At 40.2% G+C, this 18,205-nt stretch overlaps 1 protein-coding gene across 2 annotated transcripts in view; it reads left to right on the top strand.

Annotated features, from left to right (window-relative positions):
• Window positions 1–293: 293 nt before the first annotated feature.
• PAQR8 (progestin and adipoQ receptor family member 8) overlaps window positions 294–18,205 on the top strand; it is a 121,339-nt gene continuing 103,427 nt past the window's right edge. The window contains exon 1 of one of the 2 annotated variants that reach the window (XM_045057646.1): window positions 294–709. The gene's annotated coding sequence lies outside the window, so the exon portion shown is untranslated. The remainder of the gene's footprint in view (window positions 710–18,205) is intronic. The other variant, XR_002157132.3, reaches the window with a different exon arrangement.

Genomic DNA, 18,205 nt, shown 5'->3' on the forward strand with positions numbered 1-18,205 from the left:
ATTCCTCTTACGCCAAAATAGTGAGTGTCCAATCGAGAACTTTTTCTTCTTCAGCTTTACGGAGCTGCGCCTTGCCGTGGCGGGAAATGTGACCTCCGGGGCCGTCTGTTTCTTCCTTCACTGACAAGAAAACTGACCAATGGAGCCGAGAGGAGGCTCGCGAAGTCTGGTCATTGGGCAGCCGGGCAAGACCGGGAAGCACTGCGTTCTGGGAGTCGTAGTCTTCCCCCTTTTACCGGATGTTTTGCAGCGTTTTTTCAAGCCGAGGTTCTTTGACCTGCCGCTGAGTGAGGAAATCGCCTGGCCGTTGGACTGGAAGTAGCCGAAATGTCAGAGAATGGGAGTTTATACTCAGGGAGATAAAAACATAAAAGCAAATCGTTTTTTAAATGTATTAAACCAAGTGTACTGGATATGTTTCCCAAGCAACTGCCCTCAGGTGGAATTCCGAAAAAACAAAGTGGATTTTGAGAATCTGTGGGGTGGAAATAGAACAATAGCATCTTTGGGGAAGTTTCTTTAGTTCAGCGACCTATTTGCTCTCTGACTACCGTTGCCTGAAATACCCGTAAACCTATCAGGCCGCGGAGGAGGGCGAAGTGAAAGAAACATTTTCAGTATCGTATCCCGCCCCCCCCCTAGAGATGGCCTCGCGTGTTATTCTACAAAGGTCTGGACATAATTACTACACCATCTTACTTGCAAATAGGTAAGTTAAAGCTTTCTCGCCTTCGAAGGAGATCACAAGATCTTTTAAAATAACTTCGTTTATTGAAAGATAATTAACCCGAAGAAACAGGGAAAAAAAAGTGTTTCAAATCACTCTTTTAAGTATCAGTCGTAATTAAGATACAGTAAATCTGAAATTACAAATAACTAAAAGATCAATTGCACGTCCAAGGTTTTTTGTTTTGTTTTTAATCTTTAATAAGTGTACGACTCAATAAATTTTTATTATGTGTGTACTCAAATGTCTTCAGGACTTACTGTGCCCTGCTAAGTTTCTAAGTGTAGTCTGCCTAAACAAAATATATATGCCATCTATATGTATGTGAAATATGTATTTTTAGTTATTACACAATTTATAGTATCTTTGTGTTTGGTGTCATCCTAGTGGGCAGGTACATTGATCCTTAGTCAAGGAAAATGGGTGCTCATCTGACTACTTGCTTTTGTTTATATTAACAGGCAATTAAAAAAAAAATAGAAATTCTAGATGAGGATCCTGTTTACAATTATATAGTAAGAGATAATTCCATATTAATTTAAAAGTGCCTTTATCACCTGATTATAACTATCATTTTATGAATTATATTGAAAGCAGTACTGCTGATATTCTCAGCTCTGTAAACAAATTGAAATTAATACTACAAGAATCAGGAAGCTTAGTTCAAGCAAGCAAATTAAGCAAATAATTTCATTTGTAAAGGAAAAATACAAAGAAGTGAGAGTATGAAACCAAATCTTTGACTCTAACACACTTTACTGTGGGTTTCAGTTTCCTCATATAAAAGATGAGGAAATTAGAAAACTTCTAATAATTTATCCCATTCTAACATTCCGTGAGCCTATGGCAAATTTGGAAACTGTGTAAAGACAATTCCATTTAAAATTAATCATACTGTGTTTCTTGATAAAGACTTTATTTGCTTTAATGTCATAATCTTCAGTCATGAAGGACTTTTGGATATTTAATTGGTGTTTCTCCCATTCATTAGGGTGTAGATCTTTGAGCAAAGAAAGTGTTTCATTTATTATTCCCTACTCCTCCAAACTATTCAGAAAGAAAAATCAATCAGGTTGCTGCTAAAAAAAATAAAATTAAACAAAAAAAAAGTTAGGGGCATTTGTACACATCTTATGTAGAGTCTACTTGAGCTTAGCCAATGTACTTCTTCAGAATGAAGCACATGTAACCTGATGAAGTAGTGGATCAATAGTTTCCATTTTTGCTCACATTCTTGCTTTCCCTCTGTATCCATTCTCTCCACCCTATGCCTTGATGGACCTAAGCCAGTCTCCAAGGCTAAAGAAACACTAGGGGGCTCCCTGGAGAGCAGAAGTATGTAGGAAGATGGTAGAAAACAAAACTTGCAAAGAATATGCAGTACTTCCATTTTCCATGTCCTTAGAGACCAAAAAGTACCCAAAGGCACCATGAGAAATATGATTTATTCTCACTAAATGATACACATCTTTGTTCAAACCAATGAACAATATTATGTGTTGCAAGACTTCAAACAATACCCTGTGATTAAAGACTAGCTTTAGGCATCCAGGAAAATGCCATCGGCCATTATAGACGTTTATCATTCTCTCAAAGGCCACAAAAGATTGGAAGTAAAAAATTCTATACCTCTAGGTGCCAGAGCAGCCTAAGGAATAACCTGCAGGCCCAGGCTTGCCCTGGCCAAGCAGATCTCTTCCTTTATGTTATACAGACTAGTCAGAATCTTCTCCAGATGACATATTATGTAGGGTCTTGAGCACCAAGATCAGCAGCCTCATTTCTCTTTCTGGCTGCTCTAGTTATTAGTTGTGTGACCGTGGGCAACTTACTTAGTTACTCTACCTCAGTTTCCTCATCTTGAAAAATTAGAAGTAGTGTCTAATTTAAAGAATGACTTGAGTATTCAGTGAGGTAATAACAGATAAATACTGAGAAAAGTGCCTGGCATGTAGTAAGCACTAAATAAATGTTAACCACTGGTGGTGGTGGTGGTGAGATGGTGGTGGAGGTATTAGTGGTTGAAGGAGAGTCAAGAGATGTTGGAAGAAAAGGGGAGGAAGCACTCTGGTGAATTCTGGAGCAATTCAAACAATCATATTCAAGCCTCCTCCCCACTCCCACCAAAAGCTTAGAATAGAACCAATCAATGCATTTCTTTCAGTGAGAGTTTGTTGGCTGCAAATCCAATAGGCTAAAGGAGTGATACATTCAGAAAGTATTGTCTGGCCCTAATTCTGCCTGTGTTGAGAACCATCAGAGGCATTTGCTCCATGCTTAAGGAACACTATGGAAGAAGACCAAATGGTCTCTGGAGTTAGCCAGCATGTCTTATACCAACAGGAGAGTGTCATAGCATCTGCTCCCATTCTTTGCTTCCTGGAATCCTGCAGGTTAGATATGCTATAAAGAGCAGGAAAATGCAGGAGCCAAAGGGCATCAGTGATCCTGATTTGCCCATTAGATTTGACAACATAGTTGGCCTACTGACAATTTGTGATTAATTGTCGTTTGCCAAAGTTAATTTCAGCAATTGGGTTACTTAGTCCTGGAAAGGTCATCTCCATTCCTTTTTTTTTAACCAAGATTTTATTGACAAATAAAAGGTCATTCCCATTCTTAATTTCACAAATTTCCCCAAAGCTCTGTTTGAAGAGTTTTGCTTCAGTGCTTAAAGATTTGCAGGAGAAAATTACCAAAAACTTACTGAGTAAATAACTCATTTACATATGAGATTCTCTAATAATAAACACTCTGGAAATCTGTCTTGATTTGTGTACACTTAAAAAAATACAGACTCTATGCTTTTAATTGTGCCAATATAATAAAATGATGAAGAGATTTAGTGTATCAGTCAGCCAAATATTAGTTGAACATTTGTATACCAAATTCTGTCCTTGACCAGAGACTTTAGCTCAGTACTGCCCAATGGAAATACAACGCATGACACATATATAATGTAAAGTTTTCTAGTACCTATGTTTTAAAAAGTAAAAACAGTTTTTACTTTTGAGAGGTGAAATTAATTTGACAATACATTTTATTTAACCCCATTTATTTAAAATATCACTTCAATATGTCAATATAAAAGAAGTATTAATAAAATATTTTACTTTAAAAAATTTTTTTCCTTTTTGAGAGCAAGAGAGAGTGCACGAGCATGCACGTGCAATTGGGGATGTGGGGAGGGGCTGCAGGAATGGGAGGGAGATCTTAAGCAGGCTCCAAGCTCAGCACAGAGCCAAGGCTGAGGTGGGGCTTGATCCCAGGACCTTGAGATCATGACCTGAGCTGAAATCAAGAGTCAGATACTTAACCCATCGAGTCACCCAGGCACCCCTTCCTTTTTTCTATACTGAGTCTTAAAAATCCAGTGTGATTTTTATACTTACCCACATCCCAATTCAGACTTGCCACAATTTGGAAGCTCAGTTACCACATGTGGGTAGTATCTACCATATTAGCACAACTTTAGAATACAAAAATCTATCTCTTGAAATAGGTTATGATTTAACTTGAAAAAATAGCAACCATTTATTGAACATGTACAATGTGTCAGACACTATGCTAAGTATTTTACCATATAATCTCATTTAATCTTTAAAATACTTTGTGATGTGGTTATTTTTTTTAAGTTTATTTCTTTGTTTTGAGACAGAGACAGTGTGAATGGGGGAGGGGTAGAGAGAGAGGAAGACAAAGAATCCCAAGCAGGCTTCGTGCTGCCAGCGAAGAGCCCAATGCGGGCTCGAACTCATGAAACCATGAGATCATGACCTGAGCCAAAACCAGCCACCCAGACACTCCATGATATGGTTACTTTTAATTCTCATTTTACAGATGAGGAGACTACAGCTTTAAAGATCCCAGGGGGTGCCTGGGTGGCTCAATTGGTTAAGCCTCCTATTTCAGCTCAGGTCACAATTTTGCAGTCCGTGGGCTCAAGCCCCGTGTCGGGCTCGTGCTGACAACTCAGAGCCTAGAGCCTGCTCTCTCTTTCTCTCTCTCTCTCAAAAATGAATAAACATTAAAAAAATATATATCCCAGAATCCCATACCAGTAAAGGTCAAAAGCTGGATATGAACCAAGGTCTGTATCACTATACTGAATACTCCTTTAAGAACAAATGAGTATGTTAAGATCCAAATGCAGAATCTTACCCAACAGACTTACTAGAATTTACTTAAATATTGATCAAATGGATATTTTATATTTTAAAATACTTTACTTGGGGTAAGTAAACCATATGTCATAATTTTGAAGTTTCAAAATATTTTATTAAAAAAAATTTTTTTAATGTTTGTTTATTTTTGAGGATCAGAGAGAGACAGAGTGTAAGCAGGGAAGGGGCAGAGAGAGAGGAAGACACAGAATCTGAGGCAGGCTCCAGGCTCTGAGCTGTTAGCACAGAGCCAAACGTGGGTCTCAAACTCACTAGCCGTGAGATTATGACCTGAGCTGAAGTTGGATGCTTAACCGACTGAGCCATCCATGCGCCCCTCAAAAGTATTTTAAATGCTTGTCTTTATTCAGCCGACAGAGCTTTGAGGTGAGGATATTTATTCATACTACAAATAATGATGGCAGGTTTTTTTTTTTATTATATGCAAGGTATTTAGGAGGATACAAAGATGAGTAAGATGAGAAGTTTACAATCTAGTATGAAAAATAAGGCACAAACATAAATTACCCTGAGAAAAGGCAACATGTGTTCTAGGCATGGTACAAAGTGCCATATGAGTTAAAAAAAATGGCAGATATAAATTTGCACGGGAGTCCAGGCAAAAACCTCTTTGACCCCGGCCACAGCAGCTTCTTACTCAGCATGTCTCTGGAGGCAAGGGAAACCAAAAACCTCATCAAGAGCTTCTGTACAGCAAAGGAAATAATCAGAAAAACTAAAAGGCAACTGACAGAATGGGAGAAGATATTTGCAAATGACATATAAGATAAAAGTTTAGTATCCAAAATCTATAAAGAACTTTTCAAACTCAACACCCAAAAAAACTAATCCAGTGAAGAAATGGGCAAAAGACATGAATAGACACTTCTCCAAAGAAGACATCCAGATGGCCAACGAACACATGAAAAAATGCTCAACATCACTCATCATCAGGGAAATACAAATCAAAACCACAGTGAGATACCACTTCACACTGTCAGAATAGCTAAAATTAACAACTCAGCAACATTGGATGTTGGCAAGGATGCAGAGAAAGAGAATCTCTTTTGCACTGCTGGTGAGAATGCAAACTGATGCAGCCACTCTGGAAAACAGTGTGGAGGTTCCTCAAAAATTTTAAAATAGGACTGCCTTATGGCCCAGCAATTCCACTACTAGGTATTTATCCAAGGGATATAGGTGTGTTGTTTTGAAGGTACATATGCACCACAATGTTTCTGGCAGCACTATCAACAATAGCCAAAGTATGAAAAGAACCCAAATGTGTCCATCAACAGATGAATGGATAAAGAAGATGAATGGATAAACAGATGAATGGATGGATATATATATATATATATATATATATACATATATATATATATACATATATATATATATACACACATATATATACATATATATACATATACATACATACATACGTACATACATACATACATACATACATACACACAATGGAATACTACTCGGCAATGAAAAAGATTGAAATCTTGCCATTTGCAACAACATGGATGGAACTATAGGGTATTATGCTAAGTGAAATTAGAGAAAGACAAATATCATATGACTTCACTCATGTGGAATTTAAAATACAAAACAGGAACATAAGGGAAGGGAAGAAAAAATAATATAAAAACAGGGAGGGGGACAAAACATAAGAGACTCTTAAATACAGAGAACAAATTGAGGGTTGCTGGAGGGGTTGTGGGTGGGGGGTGGGCTAAATAGGTAAGGGGCATTAAGGAAGACACTTGTTGGGATGAGCACTGGGTGTTATACATAGGGATTCTACTCCTGAAATCACTATTGCACTATATGCTAACTAAGTTGGATGTAAATTTAAAAAATAAATTAATTTTTTAAAAAATAAATTGAAAAAAATTTGCACAGGAGTGATGATGGGAAACTAAAGAAAGGGGATGGTATTTGGTTTGAGAATCAAAAGGTGGGCAATATTTCCAGCAGAGAGATCTGACAGCAATGACATTCGAAGCAAAATATAAAGGCAGGTGAGTACACAGTGAAGCAAGGGTTCATTGGGCCTGACTATAGGGGAGACCAGCAGAGTTAGAAGGCTGTGCTTGATTTCATAGGCAAAAGGCAGCCATTGATAGTCTTTGAGCAAAGGGAAGACTGTATGAAGTTGTGCTTTAGGAAGGTTAATCGGGCTAGAGAATATGTAGTATGGATTATTTTTAAATATTTATTTATTTTGAGAGAGAAAGAGAACACATGTGTAAGCATGCAGATAGAGAGAGGGAGAATCCCAAGCAGGCTTCACCCTGTCAGCCCAGAGCCCAGCTCGGGGCTCCATCTCTCGAACCTCAAGACCATGGCCTGAACCAAAATCAAGAGTCACACGAACTGAGCCACCCAGGTGCTCCTAGAATGGATTACTTTAATCAAATAAAAGAAATCAGGCCGGAAAGTGTGTGCAAAGAAAGAACTAAAAGAGAAGAATGGGAGTGAAACATTTCAAAGGAAAAATGGACACATCTAAAAGCTATTTAAATGGAAGTAGGAATGAAGGAAAGAGAGATGAAAATTACGTATATGTAGAAAAAATGCACGTGCTTCACACACAATGCCTCAAGTGCTTACAAAAGCTTCTCGTTGCTAATGATACTTAATTAGATTACTGTTTAGAATGAATAATTGTTTTGCAGTTAAGACACAGAAGAATAGAAATTTAAGAGGCAACCTACATCTTTCAAAACACCAGTAATCAGGAGAGGAATACAGCTTTGACATTTAGTTCCAAAACTTTGTCTGGGACAGCATAGAAAAAGAAGGAATATAACATTCTGTTGAATTTTAAAACAAAGTATATATAAACTATATCTCAATAAAGCAGACTGTTCATAAATTATGCTTCCATCAAGTTTATTCTAAAAATCTAAACAAAGGAAATAAATCATAAAAGCAGCATGACTGCATTTGGTCAGTGGCAGGTGGTGGGGGGAGTGTTGGGGGAAGCCAGTGCTCTTTGAAGTAAGCTAAATGTCACTTTTAATTGGCTCCATGTCATTTGCCTAAGAACCTAGTTCCTGTGCACAGCATTCACAACCAGTTTGACAGACCAGAAACCAGGGTTTAGGAAGACTGAATCTCATTGCATCCCCTACTCACTGAACATTTGACATTGACTTGGAACAGAATTTGAAAGATGCTTGTGAGGCACTTTGGAACATAAGCCACAGAGATGGTTGTATTGATCACTCACTTTCCCTTTATAGAAATATATTAAGATCACATCCTATATTCTTCACCCCCAGCTTATAACCTACTGTACACTTCCAGTACCTTCTTATATTCTTCTAGCTCAGTGTGGGGATCTTTAGATAAAAAGAAATACAGGCCTTCATTATCCCTCTTCCAGCCCTCCAATATTCCATTGGTTTTAGAGAGTATAGAAAAACCATTAACACTCTAGTTTTGTATTTTAAGTGCTACACCAATCAAATCAAAAATCTCTGAAAAGCTGAGAGGATTAGTGTTTACCTCTTTTCCCCAGCCTTTCAACTGGATTCTTTGATGAGCCTCCAAAAAATATCTCTGATCTGAAAACAAACCCAGATGGATATTTTTCCTGGCCTATTTTCATCTGGTTAGCCACCCGTTTCTTTCTGTGCCAATACAGGAAGGGAATATGAGAAAATGGAAGATGTTGGCTCAAAGCCCTAGAGGTCTGGGGAAAGTGACTTTTAAAATAATCATTCTTTATGCACTGCCATGCTCCAATGCCACCTTCATTGATGGCAAATGCAAAGTATGCCAACAGTGTTTATTAAAAAAATAAATGAGTATCGGGGTGAATACTAAAACTTCAAAAGTGGAAGTTACTGTTGAGGCCATTTAATTTAAAGCCCCATCATAATCTAGACGACTGAAGTCCAGAGAAATTTAATTAGATTCTAAAATCAACATATTTAAAATAAATAGGTAAAGAAATAGTACACAACAAGACCCTGAAAGAAAAGTAGGTTTGAGCAAATCAAACTTTTAGAATTGAAAAATACAGTTATTTAAAAAATAAAGTAATGTACTGATTAAAAGCAGAATAGACACATTTGAAAAGGGAATTAGTAAACTAGAAGATGGAGCAGAGGAAATTGCCATAATGCATATGCATAATGCAGAGTAGAAGAAATGAAAAATATGAAGAGGAGTTAAGAGAAATGAATGATGGAAAAGTTTCAAATATATGTATTTTTATTTTTTTTATTTTTTTAAATTTTTTTTCAACATTTATTTATTTTTTGGGGACAGAGAGAGACAGAGCATGAACGGGGGAGGGGCAGAGAGAGAGGGAGACACAGAATCGGAAACAGGCTCCAGGCTCTGAGCCATCAGCCCAGAGCCCGACGCGGGGCTCGAACTCAGGGACCGCGAGATCGTGACCTGGCTGAAGTCGGAGGCTTAACCGACTGCGCCACCCAGGCGCCCCTATATATATATTTTTAATTTGAACGGGGAGGGTCAGAGAGAGGGAGACACAGAATCTGAAACAGGCTCCAGGCTCTGAGCTGTCAGCACAGAGCCCGACGTGGGGCTCAAACTCAACAGACCGCGAGATCATGACCTGAGCCGAAGTCGGCCGCTTAACCGACTGAGCCACCCAGGCGCCCCAAAAGTTTCAAATATATTTAATGGGAATTCTAGATGGAGAAAAATTAAGGAAATAGATAATAGATAAAAATTTTCCAGAATTGGTCAACGACAAGAATCCTCATATTAAAGAATCACAATGAATCCAAAGCAAGGAATATGAAATTAAACCTTCATTTAGACACACTGTAATGAAACCCAGAAAATGGGGGAAATATTAAAAGTACTCCAAAAAAGAACAGTTTAGACTGGCCACAGATTTGACAATTATAACAACAAAGGTTAAAAAACAATGGAATAATATTTTCAATTCCCAAAGACAATAACTGACAGCCTAGAATCCTATATCTTGTTAAACTGTAATTAAAGAGGGTGAAATTGGGGCACCTGGGTGGCTCAGTCATTTGAACATCCAACCTTGGCTCAGGTCATGATCTCATGGTTCAGAAGTTTGAGCCCTGCATCAGGCTGTCTGTTGTCAGCTCAGAGCCCACTTTGGATCTTCTGTCTTCCTCTCTCTCTGCCCCTCCCCTGTTCATTCTCTCTCTCTCTCTCTCTCTCTCTCTCTCTCTCTCTCTCTCTCTCTCTCTCCCCCCCCAAAAATAAACACTTTTTTAAAAAAGAGGGCAAAATAAAGACTTTCAGAATAACACTTGAGACCTTTGTTAAATGGACTTTATATTTGTCTGTTAGAGCTGCCATAACAAAATACCACAGGCTAGATTGCTTAAACAATAGAAACTTATTTCTCATAGTTCTGGAGGCAGGAAGTCCCAGATAAAGCTCTGGCAGGGTTCAGTTTTTAGTGAGAACTTTCTTTCTGGCTTGCAAATGTCCACCTTCTTGCTGAGTCCTCCCATGACCTTTCCTATGAGCATATGCAGAAAGAGAGAGATGGAGAGAGAAGGAAAGAAGGGTCTGTCTTCCTCTTCTAATAAGGCCACCAGTCCTATTAGATTAGGGCCCCACCCTTATGATCTCATTTAACCTTAATTATCTCCTAAAGATCTTATTTCCACATATAATCACATTGGGGATTAGGGCATCAGCATAAGAATTTTGGGGAGGACACAATTCAGTCCATAACAGACGCATAGGATACATGTCAGAAAGAAGGAAATTGAACAAAAGTAAGGAAAAAAAATAAAGGTCAGCAAAGAAATTGGTAAACACAAAGGTAAATCTAGAGGAATATTGACTCTAAAAATAAGTACTACTAATAACTAATTTGGAGAGGACTAAAACTGGATGTAAATAACTAGCATTGCCCAATAGTACTTTCAATAGTGATGGAAATGTTCTATATCTGCTCTGTTCAAAATGGTAGCCATTAGCCACATGTAGCTATGAAGCACTTAAAATGTGGCTCTGCAATGAAGAAAATTTTAATTATATTTAATATTAATTTCATTTTAAGTATCTGCATGTGGGTAGTGGCTACCATATTAATCAGTACAGCATTACACAATAATAGCATTGCAAATGGCTAGAGCAGATCAAAGTTAAATATTCTAAGGTCTTTATCTGGAAGGAGAAGGGACATTTTGAAGGTAGTTATTCATATTAAAATTTTAAGGACAGACACTAGAAAAACTGAAATAGAATGTATCCTTTACAAAGTAGCAGAGGAAACAGGAATAAAGAAAACATTGATACACAGAAGATAGGAAAAAGAAATGAAAGAAATCAAAGAAAAGCATAGTAAATAGAAACCATAAGAAATATGATAGAAATAAATAAGAAATATACCAGTTTCTTCTTATAATGGAATATAGAATTTTAAGGAACCTCATCTATCAAGGGCATATTGAGTAAAAAAAAATCAGCAAAAGATATGTACAGTATTAAACCTTTTATAAAAAGTTTCAAACCATATAAGCTATTACTATTTTTTTATTAACACATAAATATATCAACTATAACAATATGCATGGGAATGAATGACAAAACCCAACTTCAGGAGAGTGATTTCTATTGGAGGAAGGGTGATGGAAAGGGAGTAGATCTTTAGTTGAATCTAAATATTTTTAAGAAAAGATTTGAAGCAAATATGACAATGTCAACCTATAAAATGTGGGTGGTAAGTACCTGGGTTTCAAACTCTATTGTTTGAAACTGGTAGTTTCAAACTCTTTTATAAAGAAAAACTCAAGTTCAAAAGAAACATATCTATCCAGATACTTTCTTCTTTTCTGTGTTAGACCATTTCTATCTGACTGCTTTAGATCTTAGGATTTGAACTTGATTTCTTGTCACTTAGGAAACTTCCATTCACAAAATAGTTAACATCATGAGCCCTCCTTACACCAGAGGACTAAGGAGCTGGACAACGCAGTTCCACTGGGAAGTTCTGTTTCCTTATAACAGGGGTCAGCAATTGAATTTAACACAGTGTTCTATTAGTGGAAAGAGTGAGTACTCTTGGATGCCATTGGGTGGCTGGGGGGAAGGAAGAAAGAAGTGGGAGAAGAAAAAGAAAGTAGGGGAATAGTGGGGGGAAGAGAAGGAGTTATGGTAGTGGGCTACCAACTGACTGCTCACACGTGAGCAGCATATCCCTATAAAAGAAAGCAGGATCTAATGACCTCATCTCATTGCTTTGGCATTTTTCTATTAGTGCTCCTTTTATTGTATTGCAAGTACTGTCTATATATCTGTCTCCCACTGGACCATGTCTCATCCCACTTCTTACCTTGAGTGCTTAGCACTCTGCCTGACAGAGTAGGTCTTAATGAATGTCTGTTGAATTAACGGTGAATACACAGCTTCCAATCTTAAGTGATTTCTGGCTTCTTGTTTAAGCCTTCCAAGCCTTTCTGTTTGGCTTTACTGCCTTCTTGGGTCCTTTTTCAGGCTCTTGAAATTTGAAACCTTTAAGCCTCTGTCCAGCTCTAAACTGGGACATCCAAACCAACTTCTAGGTGGCCTACAGAGAGTACTTTGTCAGGAAGGTAAGGGAGATAGACTGGGAGCAATGTCTGGAAATGGGGGTGTTCTGGGGGTGTCCCAGGAGTGCCACAGAATCCTGAACCTGAGTTTTTTACTTTGTGGGAGCCATGACAGGGAGCCATGATCAAGAGGATAATGGGAGAGGGCATTCCTGACACCTAGTGTTCATGTCCTCCCTCCCCTGTGTCTCAGGCTGAAGTGTGGGTCCCCCCAATCCCCTTTTCACACCCAGCCCCAGCCTCCCAAAGCCAGCCCTGTTCTTCATTATAAAAATCCTGACTTTTTAGGAGAAATCAGCTGTTGCTTACAACTGTGGGAGGTACTATCTTAACAGAGACAGGAGTCTGGACAGCAAGATATTTCTGTCAACTGTGTTGTGGGAACAGGTCTATTCTGTTTGGTTGCCATTAAAGGGATTTTCCTACAAAGATGTTTGTACAGTCTGTTGGGGAGATAACTGGCCCTGCCTTGGGCCTGCTTGCTCATTGGCCAGCCAGTATCTTTCAGCAGTGAGCTGTTCAGGAGCCATGTTAAAGCGGAGGCAGATAAGTGGGAAGGCTGAATGTAGCTCAGATAATTAATTGAACATTGCAGTGAGACAGGCACATGAACAACACACCCCTGACTTACTTAGAGGAAACCTGCTCTTTGCTTCAAGAGGGCACAAGAAAACAGGTGCATACTTACCTTTCCCTGTCAACAGATTGGGGTGGCTAAGGCTGGCCAAGGAAACTCCTCACCTCACATCCAGTTATGTTGGGTCCTGGGCAGGTCTGGGGTCTCTGATTCATCCTTGGTGGATGAACCCTCTCTGTAGGTTCTGTCCCACCCTGCCACAGGCTCTAACTTGAGCAAAGCATGGCAGAGTGCAAGGGCCTACAACATTAGCAAGCTTTATGGTCTTAGAACCTCCACAGCATCATCTGTTGCACCAGGCTCATCCCTGATAATCTCCAGCAGTTAAACCAACACAAAAAGCAGCAGCCATAGCAAATTCTACAGCAGTGGGGGCTTCTCTGGGAGTTCTTTCCTTAATAGCATTGTCCCTCACCTATTGCCATTCCAGCCACTCTCTGAAACGGAGGTAGAAACAGAGTACAGGGCCTTTCACATTAACTGGCCTAGGTGTGGTCCACCCTGATCCATCCCATCAGCCACTGGGGGTTGTAAAGAAAGAAAATGAATCCCATATTACTGCCCTTATAGCCTCCAAATTGCTCCAATAAGGACACTATTATTGGACACTATGCACCAGGAAGAAACAATGAACTCTGAACTCCCAAGCACCACAAAAGATTTGCCTCAATACTGTGCCAAGAAACTTGACCAAACTTCTACCTACATTAGGCTGTATCCCTAAAGGTGACCCCACCTCTTGTGCTGAGTCTTTGCTCAAGAAAATACAATTCTGCCAAACTTCAGAATGCACTTTGTCCCAACCCACATTGCCTAACTGTTTTCAATCATTTTCCACTTAACACCCTTCAGTAATTTTTCATTTCCCCATGGCCCCCTTTTTAGTTCCCTATAGTCTTCCCTATCCCCTTTTTGTTCCCCCTTTTATACTACTCAGTAGTAGTATAATTACCTTTAAGGGATTAATTCCCATTAGTCCCTTAAAAAACCTGTCACCTTTGTCTTAGTTGGTGTTGAGCTCACTCTATATTGGAGTCTCTCTTCCCTATTGCTCTAGTGTGAATAAAACCTACCTTTCCACCTTTAACAAGTGTCCAGTGCTGTTTCTCTTTGCAAGGACCAATCCAGGACTTCCCCTGATGGCTTCAACCCTCATGCCCCCAGGCCAGGAGCCAGTGGGACCATCCCAGACACCACAGCAGGATCCATCTGGGGTCCACTGCCTCCAGCAGAGATCCAACAGCTGTTCACCAGTATAGCAGAACCTGCCATCAAGAGGTGTCTGAAGACATCTCACCACAACACTTCAGTCATCGAAGATGTGGCCAGGCGCCTTCAGGAGCAGAGATGTGTCTGGCATGCACACCAGTGCTCTATCAAGTTCAAGGCCCCATATGTGGCCTACAAGAAGGCCCACATGGCATCCTGCACTACACAGAGAGAGGTCAGATGCTGCAGATTATGGGCAACAGCAGCCTGACAACCTCAGGGAGCAGACCCTGCCATGGGATCTGGCCACCACCAGGCCAACCCAGGGAAGGAGAAAAGGTAACGAGCAGAAATATGGATGAGCATAATAATACTCACTCTTCCAGGAAGCAGCAGCTGGAGGCACCAGAACCACAGATGGAGACAAGAGTATCAGTTTAAGCTGGAAGTGGAAGTGTTAAAGAGTTGTTCAGTTGGTGCCCAAACCAATAAGACAACTGAGATGAAGGATACCCAAGGGACGACCAATGGACTAAGCACATAAGTGGCCAAGTGTGTTCTACCAGAGCCCTGATGACATGAGACTGAGTAGAGAAGGAAGTCATAAATGACAAAACCAAAGTAGGGATCCCCTCAAAGGAGTCCGAGCTCCTGAAAACGTAAGAAAGCATGGTTTCCCCATAGGTGTTGAAACCCACATATTAAAGCTGGAAGGGATGGCTGGAGATTATCTTCAATGCTTGTATTTTACAGATGAGGAAACCTAGCCAGAGGAAAGTTATTTGCATAAGGTGACACTGCCTTTTAGTGTTAAGACTGACCCTAGAACCCAAGCCCAGTGATCCTTCCTCTGGCTTTTATGGTCTCTTGCCTTAAATGTAGTTGATAATTGGCCATCATAGTCATCATTTGCTGTCTTACAAATGGGGCCTGGAAAAAATGGGATTAGGAGAGCAGCTAGAATTTCTTTCTCCAGCAGAACTCCACAGGAGGCCAAAGTCTCCAGATAGACACCAGCCTCCGAGAGAGACTCCACCAGCAACACTAAATATTCCAGGGGTGTCTTCAGTACACCCTGGAGCACAGGTGGGCCACATACACAAGCTCCAGCACAGCCAAGACCCTCAGGCACCACCAGACTATTGTTGCCATGGTTGTAGCTAAAATGGCAGAGACCAGGTGCTTAGAGAACTGGCCCAGGAATCAGCTGCTCAGCTAGACCAGCACAATGCCCACATGACAGCCTTGGTCCAGCTGGCCAGAGAGAGCTACACCTAGCACCAGGAGGGTGTCCGTGAGGGGGTAGCCCTCCTAAGGCCATCTCTAGGCCGCTTGGGCCAGAAATGAGACCTACAGACCACAGCCTCTGCCATACCCAGCTACCCCAGGACTTTGGGAAGATTTCTCCATTGGGACTTGGATTCTTGCTTTTTTTTTTCTCCTCCTTTTTCTTTTAGATGAAATTTGAAAATTAAATGGAAGAAAGGGATAGATAGAACAAGAAGCAAAGGAATTTATTATTTTAATAAAAAGACCTTGATGTGAAAGCAGCTAGTATTTTAGGTTTTTTCCTTATGTTTCATGCTGTCTCAGCCTCATAGCAAAGGATGGACAAACCTCCAGATCAGGGCTTCTAATGATTATAATCAGGCCTTAACCAAGAGAGGCCATGGTGGTGAGTCTTAAGTCTGTTTTCTTGTTAACCCAAGCCCCTTTTGTTATCATTCATACATTCAAGAGACATTTGAAGGTCTGCTTGATGCCCAGGCATTATCTTAAGTACAGGGTATGGTATTCATTAGTGATAAAAATGCACATCATCTTTGGAAAGCAGTATGGTAGTTTTAAAAAATTAAGACTGGAACTACCATCGAATGTAGCAGTCCTGCTTCTGGGTATATAGCCAAAAGAATTGAACGAAGGATGTCAATGAGATATTTGCATACCCATGTTCATTGCAGCATTATTCACAGTAGCCAAGAGGTTGAAGCAAAATAAATGTCCATCAGTGGATGAATAGATAAACAATATGTGGTCTATGTATGCAGTGGAATACAATGCAGCCTTAAAAAGGAAGGCAATCTGTCACATACTACAGCATGGATGAACCTGGAAGACATTGTGCTCAGTGAAATAAGCCAGTTACCAAAGGACAAATGCTTTATGATTCTGCCTACATGAGGTATCTAAAGTAGTCAGATTCACAGAAAGCAGTCTGGTGGTGACCAGAGGCTGAGGGGAGGGGAAGGAGAGTTATTGTTTAATGGGTATAGAGTTTTAGTTCTGCCAGATGAGAAGGTTCTGGAGATCTATTTCAGAACAATGTAAATATACTTAACAGTACTGAACTGTACACGTCTATGGTCAAGATGGGAGATTTTATTATTTTTTATTTTTTACCACAGTAAAGAAGAATACACATCATCCTTGCCCTAATGGACCTTATCATTTAAAGGGGAAGATAGTCATTGAATACAGCTAAAATGAATGATTACCACTATAAAGAAAATGAACAGGAAGAGTAATCAGACAAGGCTGTAGATACCTCAGGGTGATCCAGGAAGGCTTCTCTGATTCTAGCACAAATTAGCTATCAATAGACTCATTAGAGAAAGCCATGCTCCCCACTCCTTTGTCCAAATGTAGAATAGTCCTGGAAATAAGTCTCTGCCAACTCAGCTGCAGACCCTGCTCTGGTCACTGCCATCATAATGGCGGTGGTAGGGTGGTAGCGAGACTCACACCAGCAAAGACACGCCAGCTCCTCTTCCTCCCTAAAGCACAGAGTGGGCTCAGGGTGACAATTGCCTGAGCCTACACCCAGAGCATTCTTTTTTTGTGTGGTGTTGTGGTGAGCCTTTTATGTATGACTTTTTTTAGTCTTTGTAAGCAGGGATACTGCCTATTTTAGGCCTTGGTGTCTCAAAGCATCTTTAGTATCTCATTTACATTTATCATGCAGAGAGTAGGCATTCCACATGGTTCATTCATAAATGCTCATCTCCAACTAATCCTTGGAGGTCAGTGTTTTAGTGAATATTTTCAAACTCTCTGAGAAGATATGTCCTTTTTCATGAAGGTAAGAGGGTTACCTTTGATGCTTTCCTCACCAAATGATGGTAAAACCATTGGTGACGTTTCTCTGCTTCTGTATCTTTGATGATCTCAACCTCTGCTCAGTTGCTCAGCTCCTCGCTCAGCCCAGGGCCATGCTGCCACCATGATCCAGGCCTCTGGGTAGGCAACTGCCTTCCCTGGTTTCTGAAGGTTAAGAATGGCAGGAAACAAGACAAGCAGGGCCCCTTCTGTCTTCCCTTCCTGCCACCTAGCTGAAAAGTAAGTCTCTACCAAGGAACTGGGACCAACTCTGATCGTCATCTAAACTTGTTTGAGGCCTCAGCAAATGCCACTGGGTCTACAATGAGCAAAGACAATGGCATTTTCACACTAGACGTAACGGCAATGCTAGAACTATAAGCAGACTTGTTGATTTTAGTGCGGCTCTCTCATGCTATAGGCAAAGAAGTTGAGACCTGAAGAGGTTCCAAGACCACGGGATCCTGGGAGGTGGACTCCCCTGTCCAGAACTTTTCCAAGTTTAGGCTGCACCCAAAGCTTAGCTTAATCTCAACCCCCAAACACTATCCTCCTGGCAATAATCTCTTGACAGACTTCAGGGCCAAGCAAAAGATGGGCCTGAGGTACGATTTTACTCTTTTCACCCAGTGTTTCTGTGCTACCTCCTCTCCACTGGACACTGGTTTCTGAGCTGTTTCAAGTCATTCCTCTTCCTTCTCACCCCTGAATTAGCAAATCACTAAACTCCTGCCCTATCCCAACATGTCCCCCAACCAAACAATGGTTTCCTTCTCTACCTTAATATCATCAT

Source organism: Felis catus, chromosome B2 (genome assembly GCF_018350175.1).
Source record: "Felis catus isolate Fca126 chromosome B2, F.catus_Fca126_mat1.0, whole genome shotgun sequence".
NCBI classification, from domain to species: domain Eukaryota; kingdom Metazoa; phylum Chordata; class Mammalia; order Carnivora; family Felidae; genus Felis; species Felis catus.